Source organism: Cherax quadricarinatus, chromosome 14 (assembly GCF_038502225.1).
Source record: "Cherax quadricarinatus isolate ZL_2023a chromosome 14, ASM3850222v1, whole genome shotgun sequence".
Classification (NCBI taxonomy): Eukaryota; Metazoa; Arthropoda; class Malacostraca; order Decapoda; family Parastacidae; genus Cherax; species Cherax quadricarinatus.
This window is the reverse complement of record NC_091305.1, coordinates 41,611,020-41,623,536: the sequence shown is the minus strand read 5'-3', so window position 1 is coordinate 41,623,536 and position 12,517 is coordinate 41,611,020.

Genomic DNA, 12,517 nt, shown 5'->3' with positions numbered 1-12,517 from the left:
TACTGGTATATGTGAATGACATAACGGAAGGGATAGATTCAGAGATGTCCCAGTTTACAGATGATGTGAAGTTAGGCAAAGAATTCAAGCAAATGAGGATCAGATGGGACTACGAAGGGATCTGAACTGGCTGCAAGCCTGGTCCAACAACTAGCTCCTTGAGTTTAACCCCACCAAGTGTAGTCATGAAGACTGGTGAAGATTAAAGAAGACCGCAGACACAGTACAGGCTAGGGGGAGGGGCAAAGACTGCAAGCCGCACTCAAGGAAAATGATTTTAGGGTGAGCATAATACCGAGCACATCTCCCGAGGCACACATCAACCAAATAATTGCTGCAGTATATGGGCACCTTGCAAACCTAATAATAGCGTTTCAACACTTGGGTAAGGAATCATTCAAAACTCTGTACACTGTGTACGAGAGGCCCATACTGGAGTATGCAGCGCCAGTTTGGAACCCACACACCTGGTCAAGCATGTCAAGAAATTAGAGAATATGCAAAGGTGTGCAACAAGACTAGTCCCAGAGCTAAGGGACTATCCTACGAAGAAAGGTTAAGGAAAATCGGCCTGACGACACTGGAGCACAGAAGGGTTAGGGAAGACTTGATAACGACGTACAAAATATTGCAAGGAATAGATAAGGTGGACAGAGACAGGATGTTCCAGAGATGGGACACAAAAACAAGGGGTCACAATTGGAAGCTGAAGACTCAGATGAGTCAAAGGGATGTTAGGAAGTATTCCTTCAGTGACAGAGTTGTCAGGAAGTGGAATAGTCTGGAAAGTGACGTAGTGGAGCAGGAACCATATATAGATTTAAGACAAGGTATGATAAAGCTCATGGAGCAGGGAGAGAAAGGACCTAGTAGCGGTCAGCGAAGAGGCGGGGCCAGGAGCTGAGTCTCGGCCCCTTCAACCACAAATAGGTGAGTACAAATAGGTGAATACACACACACACACACACACACACACACACACACACACACACACACGTGGCACTACAAACAAACAGAGGAGCGAGCACTCGACTAAACACACACATGAACATACTCGCTTCTTGCACACATGTTTACCCAGAGCGGATAACACCTCCAGGTGGAGAAGTGTTGACGGTGACAGATGACCTCGATCTGTAGGTGTGTGTGTGTGCGTGAGAGAGAGAGACAGAGAGAGAGAGAGAGAGAGAGAGAGACAGACAGACAGACAGACAGACAGACAGACAGACAGACAGACAGAGAGAGAGTGAGAGAGAGAGAGAGAGAGAGAGAGAGAGAGAGAGAGAGAGAGAGAGAGAGAGAGAGAGAGAGAGAGAGAGAGAGAGAGAGAGAGAGAGAGAGAGAGAGAGAGAGAGAGAGAGAGAGAGAGAGAGAGAGAGAGAGAGAGATTTGTGTGCTGGGTGGGACACTTGCTCCTAGGCCCAGTGATCAAAAATACATACATCTAATTCTGGTTCGGTGTGCCTCAGGGAGCGCCTCAGGCAGCGCCTCAGAAAGTGCCTCAGGCAGCGCCTCAGAAAGTGCCTCAAGGCAGTGCCTCAGGCAGCGCCTCAGGAAGCACCTCAGGAAGCGCCTCAAGGCAGCGCCTCAGAAAGTGCCTCAGGCAGCGCCTCAGAAAGTGCCTCAAGGCAGTGCCTCAGGCAGCGCCTCAGGAAGCACCTCAGGCAGCGCCTCAGGGAGCACCTCAGGCAGCGCCTCAGGGAGCACCTCAAGAAGCTTCTCAGGCAGTGCCTCAGGCAGCGCCTCAGGAAGCACCTCAGGCAGCGCCTCAGGGAGCACCTCAAGAAGCTTCTCAGGCAGCGCCTCAGGCAGCGCCTCAGGAAGTGCCTCAGGAAGGGCCTCAGGAAGGGCCTCAGGAAGGGCCTCAGGAAGGGCCTCAGGAAGGGCCTCAGGAAGCGCCTCAGGAAGTGCCTCAGGAAGCACCTCAGGAAGTGCCTCAGGAAGCACCTCAGGAAGTGCCTCAGGAAGGGCCTCAGGAAGAGCCTCAGGAAGGGCCAGGCTTGCTGTGAGGTCCTCGTCATCATGACTGCTTCTCTGTGATTAATTGAGTTGTCTCTCTCCTCAGTTGGTACTGATCTTCTGGCCTACCTTCTGTACCCATGACTCTCTCTCAGGTGGTACTGTACCTTCTGTACCCATCACTCTCTCTCAGGTGGTACTGTACCTTCTGTACCCATCACTCTCTCTCAGGTGGTACTGTACCTTCTGTACCCATCACTCTCTCTCAGGTGGTACTGTACCTTCTGTACCCATGACTCCCTCTCAGGTGGTACTGTACCTTCTGAACCCTCGTTGGCTCCTTCAACTCTCAGTGGCTCCTACAACTCTCAGTGGCTCCTACAATTCTGGCTGGCTCCTACAACTCTCAGTGGCTCCTACAACACTCAGTGGCTCCTACAACTCTCAGTGACTCCTACAACTCTAGCTGGCTCCTACAACTCTCGCTGGCTCCTACAACTCTCGCTGGCTCCTACAACTCTCAGTGGCTCCTACAACTCTCGCTGGCTCCTACAACTCTCAGTGGCTCCTACAACTCTCAGTGGCTCCAACAACTCTCAGTGGCTCCTACAACTCTCAGTGGCTCCTACAACTCTCGCTGGCTCCTACAACTCTCATTGGCTCCTACAACTCTCAGTGGCTCCTACAACTCTCGCTGACTCGTACAACTCTCCCTGGCTCCTACAACTCTCAAGGGCTCCTACAACTCTCACTGACTCCTACAACTCTCCCTGGCTCCTACAACTCTCAGTGGCTCCTACAACTCTCAGTGGCTCCTACAACTCTCGCTGGCTCCTACAACTCTCAGTGGCTCCTACAACTCTCAGTGGCTCCTACAATTCTCGCTGGTTCCTACAACTCTCGCTGGCTCCTACAACTCTTAGTGGCTCCTACAACTCTCAGTGGCTCCTATAACACTCAGTGGCTCCAACAACTCTCGCTGGTTCCTACAACTCTCAGTGCCTCCTACAACTCTCAGTGGCTCCTACAACTCTCAGTGGCTCCTACAATTCCAGCTGGTTCCTACAACTCTCGCTGGCTCCTACAACTCTCAGTGGCTCCTACAACTCTCAGTGCCTCCTACAACTCTCAGTGCCTCCTACAACTCTCGCTGGCTCCTGCAACTCTCAGTGGCTCCTACAACTCTCAGTGCCTCCTACAACTCTCAGTGGCTCCCACAACTCTCGCTGGCTCCTACAACTCTCAGTGGCTCACACAACTCTCAATGGCTCCTACAATTCTCAGTGGCTCCTACAACTCGCAGTGGTTCCTACAACTCTCAGTGGTTCCTACAACTCTCGCTGGCTCCTACAACTCTCGCTGGCTCCTACAACTCTCATTGGCTACTACATCTCTCAGTGGCTTCTACAACTCTCAGTGGCTCCTACAACTCTCAGTGACTCCTACAACTCTCAGTGGCTCCTGCAACTCTCAGTGACTCCTACAACTCTCAGTGGCTCCTACAACTCTAAGTGGCTTCTACAACTCTCGCTGGTTCCTACAACTCTCAGTGACTCCTACAACTCTCAATGGCTCCTACAACTCTCAGTGACTCCTACAACTCTCGCTGGTTCCTACAACTCTCAGTGGCTCCTACAACTCTCGCTGGTTTCTACAACTCTATCTGGCGTCTACAACTCTTATTGGCTCCTACAACTCTCAGTGGCTGCTACAACTCTCGCTGGTTTCTACAACTCTCACTGACTCCTACAACTCTCAGTGGCTTCTACAACTCTCGCTGACTCCTACAACTCTCAGTGGCTCCTACAACTCTCGCTGGTTCCTACAACTCTCATTGGCTCCTACAACTCTCAGTGGCTCCTACAACTCTTAGTGGCTCCTACAACTCTCAGTGGCTCCTATAACACTCAGTGGCTACAACAACTCTCGCTGGTTCCTACAACTCTCAGTGCCTCCTACAACTCTCAGTGGCTCCTACAACTCTCAGTGGCTCCTACAACTCCAGCTGGTTCCTACAACTCTCGCTGGCTCCTACAACTCTCAGTGGCTCCTACAACTCTCAGTGCCTCCTACAACTCTCAGTGCCTCCTACAACTCTAGCTGGCTCCTACAACTCTCAGTGGCTCCTACAACTCTCAGTGCCTCCTACAACTCTCAGTGGCTCCCACAACTCTCGCTGGCTCCTACAACTCTCAGTGGCTCACACAACTCTCAATGGCTCCTACAATTCTCAGTGGCTCCTACAACTCGCAGTGGCTCCTACAACTCTCAGTGGTTCCTACAACTCTCGCTAGCTCCTACAGCTCTCGCTGGCTCCTACAACTCTCATTGGCTACTACATCTCTCAGTGGCTTCTACAACTCTCAGTGGCTCCTACAACTCTCAGTGACTCCTACAACTCTCAGTGGCTCCTACAACTCTCAGTGACTCCTACAACTCTCAGTGGCTTCTACAACTCTAAGTGGCTTCTACAACTCTCGCTGGTTCCTACAACTCTCAGTGACTCCTACAACTCTCAATGGCTCCTACAACTCTCAGTGGCTCCTACAACTCTCGCTGTTTCCTACAACTCTCAGTGGCTCCTACAATCTCGCTGGTTCCTACAACTCTATCTGGCCTCTACAACTCTTATTGGCTCCTACAACTCTCAGTGGCTGCTACAACTCTCGCTGGTTCCTACAACTCTCACTGACTCCTACAACTCTCAGTGGCTCCTACAACTCTCGCTGGTTCCTACAACTCTCATTGGCTCCTACAACTCTCAGTGGCTCCTACAACTCTCAGTGGCTCCTACAACTCTCAGTGGCTCCTACAACTCTCAGTGGCTCCTACAACTCTCGCTGGTTCCTACAACTCTCGCTGGCTCCTACAACTCTCAGTGGCTCCTACAACTCTCAGTAGCTCCTACAACTCTCAGTGGCTCCTACAACTCTCGCTGGTTCCTACAACTCTTGCTGGCTCCTACAACTCTCAGTGGCTCCTACAACTCTCAGTAGCTCCTACAACTCTCGCTGTCTCCTACAACTCTCAGTGGCTCCTACAACTCTCGCTGGTTCCCACAACTCTCAGTGGTTCTTATAACTCTCAGTGGCTCCTACAAATATTGCTGGCTCCTACAACTCTCAGTGGCTCCTACAACTCTCAGTGGCTCCTACAACTCTCAGTGGCTCCTACAACTCTCGCTGACTCCTACAACTCTCACTGGCTCCTACAACTCTCGCTGACTCCTACAACTCTCAGTGGCTCCTACAACTCTCAGTGGCTCCTACAACTCTCAGTGGCTCCTACAACTCTCAGTGGCTTCTACAACCCTCAGTGGATCCTACAACTCTCAGTGGCTCCTACAACTCTCAGTGGCTCCTACAACTCTCAGTGGCTCCTACAACTCTCAGTGGCTTCTACAACTCTCAGTGGATCCTACAACTCTCAGTGGCTCCTACAACTCTCGCTTGTTCCTACAACTCTCGCTGGTTCCTACAACTCTCGCTGGTTCCTGCAACTCTCGCTAGCTCCTACAACTCTCAGTGGCTCCTACAACTCTCGCTGGTTCCTACAACTTTCAGTGGCACTTACAACTCTCAGTGGCTCCTACAGTTCTCGCTGGCTCCTACAACTCTCTGTGGCTCCTACAACTCTCAGTGGCTCCTACAACTGTCGCTGACTCCTACAACTCTCAGTGGCTTCTACAACTCTCAGTGGTTCCTACAACTCTCGCTGACTTCTACAACTCTCAGTGGCTCCTACAACTCTCGCTGATTCCTACAACTCTCAGTGGCTCTTACAACTCTCAGTGGCTCCTACAAATCTCGCTGGCTCCTACAACTCTCAGTGGCTCCTACAACTCTCAGTGGCTCCTACAACTCTCGCTGACTCCTACAACTCTCAGTGTATCCTACAACTCTTAGTGGCTCCTACAACTCTCAGTGGCTCCTACAACTCTCGCTGACTCCTACAAATTTCAGTGGCTCCTACAACTTTCAGTGGCTCCTACAACTCTCGCTGACTCCTACAACTCTCAGTGGCTCCTACAACTCTCGCTGACTCCTATAACTCTCATTGGCTCCTGCAACTCTCAGTGGCTCCTACAACTCTCAGTGGCTTCTACAACACTCAGTGGCTCCTACAACTCTCAGTCGCTCCTACAACTCTCGCTGGTTCCTACAACTCTCGCTGGTTCCTACAACTCTTGCTGGTTCCTACAACTCTCGCTGGCTCCTACAACTCTCAGTGGCTCCAACAACTCTCGCTGGTTTCTACAACTCTCAGTGGCTCCTACAACTCTCAGTGGCTCCTACAACTCTCAGTGGCTCCTACAACTCTCAGTGGCTCCTACAACTCTCGCTGACTCCTATAACTCTCATTGGCTCCTACAACTCTCAGTGGCTCCTACAGCTCTCAGTGGCTTCTACAACTCTCAGTGGCTCCTACAACTCCCAGTGGCTCCTTCAACTCTCGCTGGTTCCTACAACTCTTGCTGGTTCCTACAACTCTTGCTGGTTCCTACAACTCTCGCTGGCTCCTACAACTCTCAGTGACTCCTACAACTCTCGCTGGTTTCTACAACTCTCAGTGGCTCCTACAACTCTCGGTGGCTCCTACAAATCTCGCTGGCTCCTACAACTCTTAGTGGCTCCTACAACTCTCAGTGGCTCCTACAACTCTCGTTGACTCCTACAACTCTCAGTGGCTCCTACAACTCTTAGTGGCTCCTACAACTCTCAGTGGCTCCTACAACTATCAGTGGCTCCTGCAACTCTCGCTGACTTCTACAACTCTCTGTGGCTCCTACAACTCTCGCTGACTCCTGCAACTCTCAGTGGCTCCTACAACTCTTAGTGGCTGCTGCAACTCTCAGTGGCTCCTACAGCTCTCGCTGACTCCTACAACTCTCAGTGGCTCCTACAACTCTCAGTGGCTCCTCCAACTCTCAGTGGCTCCTACAACTCTCGCTGACTCCTACAACTCACAGTGGCTCCTACAACTCTTAGTGGCTCCTATAACTGTCAGTGGCTCCTACAACTCTCGCTGACTTCTACAACTCTCAGTGGCTCCTACAACTCTCGCTGACTCCTACAACTCTCAGTGGCTCCTACCAACTCTCAGTGGCTCCTACAACTCTTAGTGGCTCCTACAACTCTCAGTGGCTCCTACAACTCTCGCTGACTCCTACAACTCTCAGTGGCTCCTACAACTCTCAGTGGCTCCTACAACTCTCGCTGACTTCTACAACTCTCAGTGGCTCCTACAACCCTCAGTAGCTCCTACAACTCTCACTGACTCCTACAGGTCTCAGTGGCTCTTACAACTCTCACTGACTCCTACAACTCTTAGTGGCTCCTACAATTCTCATTGGCTCCTACAACTCTCAGTGGCTCCTACAACTCTCAGTGGCTCCTACAACTTTCAATGGCTCCTACAACTCTCAGTGGCTCCTACAGCTCTCAGTGGCTCCTACAACTCTCAGTGCTCCTACCGCTGACACTAGTTCCTTCCTCTCTCGGGGGCTGTGTGTGTGTGTGTGTGTGTGTGTGTGTGTGTGTGTACTCACCTATTTGTACTCACCTATTTGTGGTTGCAGGGGTCGATTCATAGCTCCTGGCCCCGCCTCTTCACTGATTGCTACTAGGTCCTCTCTCTCCCTGCTCCATGAGCTTTATCATACCTCGCCTTAAAACTATGTATGGTTCCCGCCTCCACTGCTTCACTTTCTAGGCTATTCCACGGCTTGACTACTCTATGACTGAAGAAATACTTCCTAACATCCCTTTGACTCAACTGAGTCTTCAACTTCCAATTGTGACCTCTTGTGTCTGTGTCCCCTCTCTGGAACATCCCGTCTTTGTCCACCTCGTTTATTTCGCGCAGTATTTTATATGTAGTTATCATGTCTCCCCTGACCCTCCTGGCCTCCAGTGTCGTCAGGCCGATTTCCCTCAACCTTTCTTCGTAGGACAATCCCCGTAGCTCTGGCACTAGTCTTGTTGCAAACCTTTGCACTTTCTCTAATTTCTTGACGTGCTTGACTAGGTGTGGATTCCAAACTGGTGCTGCATACTCCAGTATGAGCCTGATGTAAATGGTATACAGAGTCTTGAACGAATCCTTACTGAGGTATCGGAACGCTATCCGTAGGTTTGCCAGGCGCCCGTTTGCTGCAGCAGTTATCTGATTGATGTGCGCCTCAGGAGATATGCTCGGTGTTATACTCACCCCCAGATCTTTTTCCTTGAGTGACGTTTGCAGACTTTGGCCATCTAAACTATATTGTGTCTGCGGTCTTCTTTGCCCTTCCCCAATCTTCATGACTTTGCATTTGGCAGGGTTAAATTCAAGGAGCCAGTTGCTGGACCAGGCTTGTATACTGTCCAGGTCTCTTTGTAGTCCTGCCTGATCCTCATCCGATTTGATTCTTCTCATTAACTTCAAATCATCCGCAAACAAGGACACTTCTGAATCTATCCCTTTCGTTATGTCATTCACATATACCAAGAACAGCACAGGTCCTAGGACTGACCCCTGTGGAACCCCGCTTGTCACAGGCGCCCACTCTGACACCTCGTCACGTACCATGACTCGTTGTTGCCTGCCTGTCAGGTATTCTCTGATCCATTGCAGCGCCTTTCCTGTTATGTGTGCCTGATCCTCTATCTTTTGCATTAACCTCCTGTGAGGAACTGTGTCGAAGGCCTTCTTGCAGTCCAAAACAATGCAGTCGATCCACCCCTCTCTCTCTTGTCTTACTTCTGTCACCTTGTCATAAAACTCTAGTAGGTTTGTGACACAGGATTTTTCTTTCCTGAAACCATGCTGGTTGTCAATTATACACTTGTTTCTTTCCAGGTGCTCCACCACTCTCCTCCTGATGATCTTCTCCATGACCTTGCATACTATACACGTTAGTGATACAGGTCTGTAGTTTAGTGCCTCATGTCTGTCTCCCTTTTTAAAAATTGGGACTACATTTGCCATCTTCCATACCTCGGGGAGTTGCCCAGTTTCAAATGATGTCTTGAAGATCTTTGTTAATGGTACACACAATATCTCTGCTCCCTCTTTAAGGACCCACGGAGAGATGTTGTCTGGTCCCACCGCCTTTGAGGTGTCAAGTTCGCATAGCAGCTTCTTCACCTCCTCCTTGGTTATATGTACCTCATCCAGCACTTGCTGGTGCACCCCCCCCCTGCTCTGATTTCCTGGAGTCCTACTGGTTTCCACTGTAAATACTTCTTTAAATCTCGTGTTGAGCTCCTGACATACCTCCCGGTCGTTTCTTGTGAATTCCCCATCACCCTTCCTCAGTCTGATTACCTGGTCTTTGACTGTTGTTTTCCTCCTGATGTGGCTGTACAACAGCTTCGGGTCAGTCTTGACTTTCGATGCTATGTCATTTTCGTATTGCCGCTGAGCCTCCCTTCTTATCTGTGCATATTCGTTTCTGGCTCTTCGGCTAATCTCTTTATTTTCCTGAATTCTCTGTCTTCTGTACCTTTTCCATTCTCAAGTACACCTAGTTTTTGCCTCCCTACACCTTTGGGTGAACCAAGGACTCGTTCTGTTCTTCCCATTATTTCTGTTTCCCTTGGGAACAAACCTCTCCTCTGCCTCCTTGCATTTTGTTGCGACATAGTCCATCATTTCTTGTACTGGTTTTACTGTCAGTTCCCTCTCCCACTGAATTTTTTGAAAGAAGTTCCTCAAGCCTGAGTAGTTCCCCCTTTTGTAGTTTGGTTTTTCCTACCCTATTCCTGCTGCTCTCTCCACTTGGAGCTCAACTATGTAGTCGAAGCACAGAACCACATGATCAATAGCTCCCAGGGGCCTTTCATACATGATATCCTCGATGTCAGAACTACTCAAGGTGAATACAAGGTCCAGTCTTGCTGGTTCATCCTCTCCTCTCTCTCTGGTAGTGTCTCTAACATGTTGATGCATGAGGTTTTCCAGTACCACATCCATCATCTTGGCTCTCCATGTTTTGGGACCCCCATGGGGCTCCAGGTTTTCCCAGTCAATCTCCTTGTGATTGAAATCACCCATAACTAGTAACTTTGCTCCCCCCATGTGTGCTCTCCTGGCCACCTCGGCTAGTGTGTCGACCATTGCTCTGTTGCTCTCATCGTATTCTTCTCTTGGCCTCCTGCAGTTCTGTGGTGGGTTGTACATTACTGCAATTATCACCTTATGTACCTCAGACTAGATTGTTCATACTAAGTAGTCCCTTTCGCCCGTGCCGTCCATTCCTTCCATTTTCTCAAACCCCCACTGGTTTTTAATGAGCAGTGCAACTCCTCCTCCCCCTCTCCTCCCTCTGTCTTTCCTGAGGATTTGATATCCGGATGGAAAGATTGAATCTGTTATTATTCTGGTGAGTTTTGTTTCTGTGAGTGCTATTATGTCTGGGGATGTCTCCTTGATTCTTTCGTGCCACTCCTCATACTTATTTGTTATTCCATCTGCATTTGTATACCACACCTTCAACTTCTTTTCTAAGATTGTGGTCTGGGAGGTGTATTGGTGTTGGGGAAGGGGGTGACCTGATAAGGAACTATGGGTGGTTGCTGTGGGGGTGGAGTTTGTAATGCAGTGGGTGGGGGCATTGGATGTGGCATGGGTGCTTTGGTTTAGAGTGTTTGGTTGCACTGGGGTTGACCTGGTTGGGAGGCTTCTATAGGAAGTTGTGAGGGAGGCTGTATTTGATCTTCCTGTGTCTGGGATCTCCTGCCTGTGTATGTGTGTGTATGTGTGTGTGTGTGTGCATATGTGTGTGTGTGTGTGTGTGTGTGTACTCACCTAGTTGAGGTTGCGGGGGTCGAGTCCGAGCTCCTGGCCCCGCCTCTTCACTGGTCGCTACTAGGTCACTCTCACTGAACCATGAGCTTTATCGTACCTCTGCTTAAAGCTATGTATGGATCCTGCCTGCACTACATCGCTTCCCAAACTATTCCACTTACTGACTACTCTGTGGCTGAAGAAATACTTCCTAACATCCCTGTGATTCATCTGTGTCTTCAACTTCCAACTGTGTCCCCTCATTACTGTGTCCAATCTCTGGAACATCCTGTCTTTGTCCACCTTGTCAATTTCTCTCAGTATTTTGTAAGTCGTTATCATATCCCTCCTATCTCTCCTGTCCTCCAGTGTCGTCAGGTTGATTTCCCTTAACCTCTCCTCGTAGGACATACCTCTTAGCTCTGGGACTAGTCTTGTTGCAAACCTTTGCACTTTCTCTAGTTTCTTTACGTGCTTGGCTAGGTGTGGGTTCCAAACTGGTGCCGCATACTCCAATATGGGCCTAACGTACACGGTGTACAGGGTCCTGAACGTGTGTGTGTGTGTGTGTGTGTGTGTGTGTGTGTGTGTGTGTGTGTGTGTGTGTGTGTGTGTGTGTGTGTGCATATGTGTGTGTCTACTTTCATATCTTTGTGTGTGCTTGTTTGGATGTTTATATATGTATATATATAAACATGCGTGTGCGTGAATGAGCATATATACTTACATACGTGTAATTTACAAGGACGTGCTGTGTCTGATGTTACACAGCCAAACCTGGATTCATATTTTGCATAACACACCAGTGTGACCTTACTAGTAATAGCCTGGGTGATCCTATAAATAGCTAGTGTTTTTGGTTTAAGTACTGTTCATTTCGTGATGCTCATGCTAGCTGTTGCGATGATATTGCAGAAACGAATTTACACTGTGTCTATGTACTTGTATGTATAGTTTCGTCAGGATGAAAATAGCTTCATAAATTCTATTTGTCCGGTGCTGGACAGGCCATCCTGAGATATTGTAACTCTCACGTAACAGAAACTCTAGTTCCGCATTAGACCTGAGTCTCCCAGGCTCCCTGTTCACTGCTACGTGAGACAATGGGACCGAGTTTTTGAGAGTTGAGAGCGTCACATCAGCTAGAACACCGGACCTTAGACACTAGAGATGCCACCCTGACTCCTGCTGCAGCAACACTTCTTCTACCTACGAGCTCTGGGTAAATGGGGACGGTAGCAGACGGATCTATAGAGTTGGCAATGACTTACACCATGGTGCTCACCCGAGCGAAAGTACAGTCTGACGCGAAGACGACGTGCTGTGCCCCAGCTGCATGGCGTCTACGGCGATTGTAGTCAACTGCTACGGCAACTTGTGAGAAAGACACTATGACCTAGTCATAGGGCTACCCCTGCCATAGGACTGTTAACGGTGTTCTAATTCACCCTAAGGGGATTCACCGTGATAGGGATGCCCCCTCCTTAGGACTGTAAACGGTACATCACTTGTACAAACTCCGACACTCCTTCGGGAGCCATCTGGCGAAGACTCGTGTCACGACCTGGTTCCTGACGAATATATCATCATTATTACTATCATCATCGCCATCATCGTCATCATCATCAGTCCAATCATCCAACACTGCTGGAACCCTGTGACAGCTACTGTAGCTGCTGACCTCTACTGAAATTTCTCAGCTAAAGCTAGAGAATTCATCACTTGATGTATGAAATCCAGTGTGTTGAAATATAACAAAGTTAGCTTTTGTTCTCATCGTGAAATTATC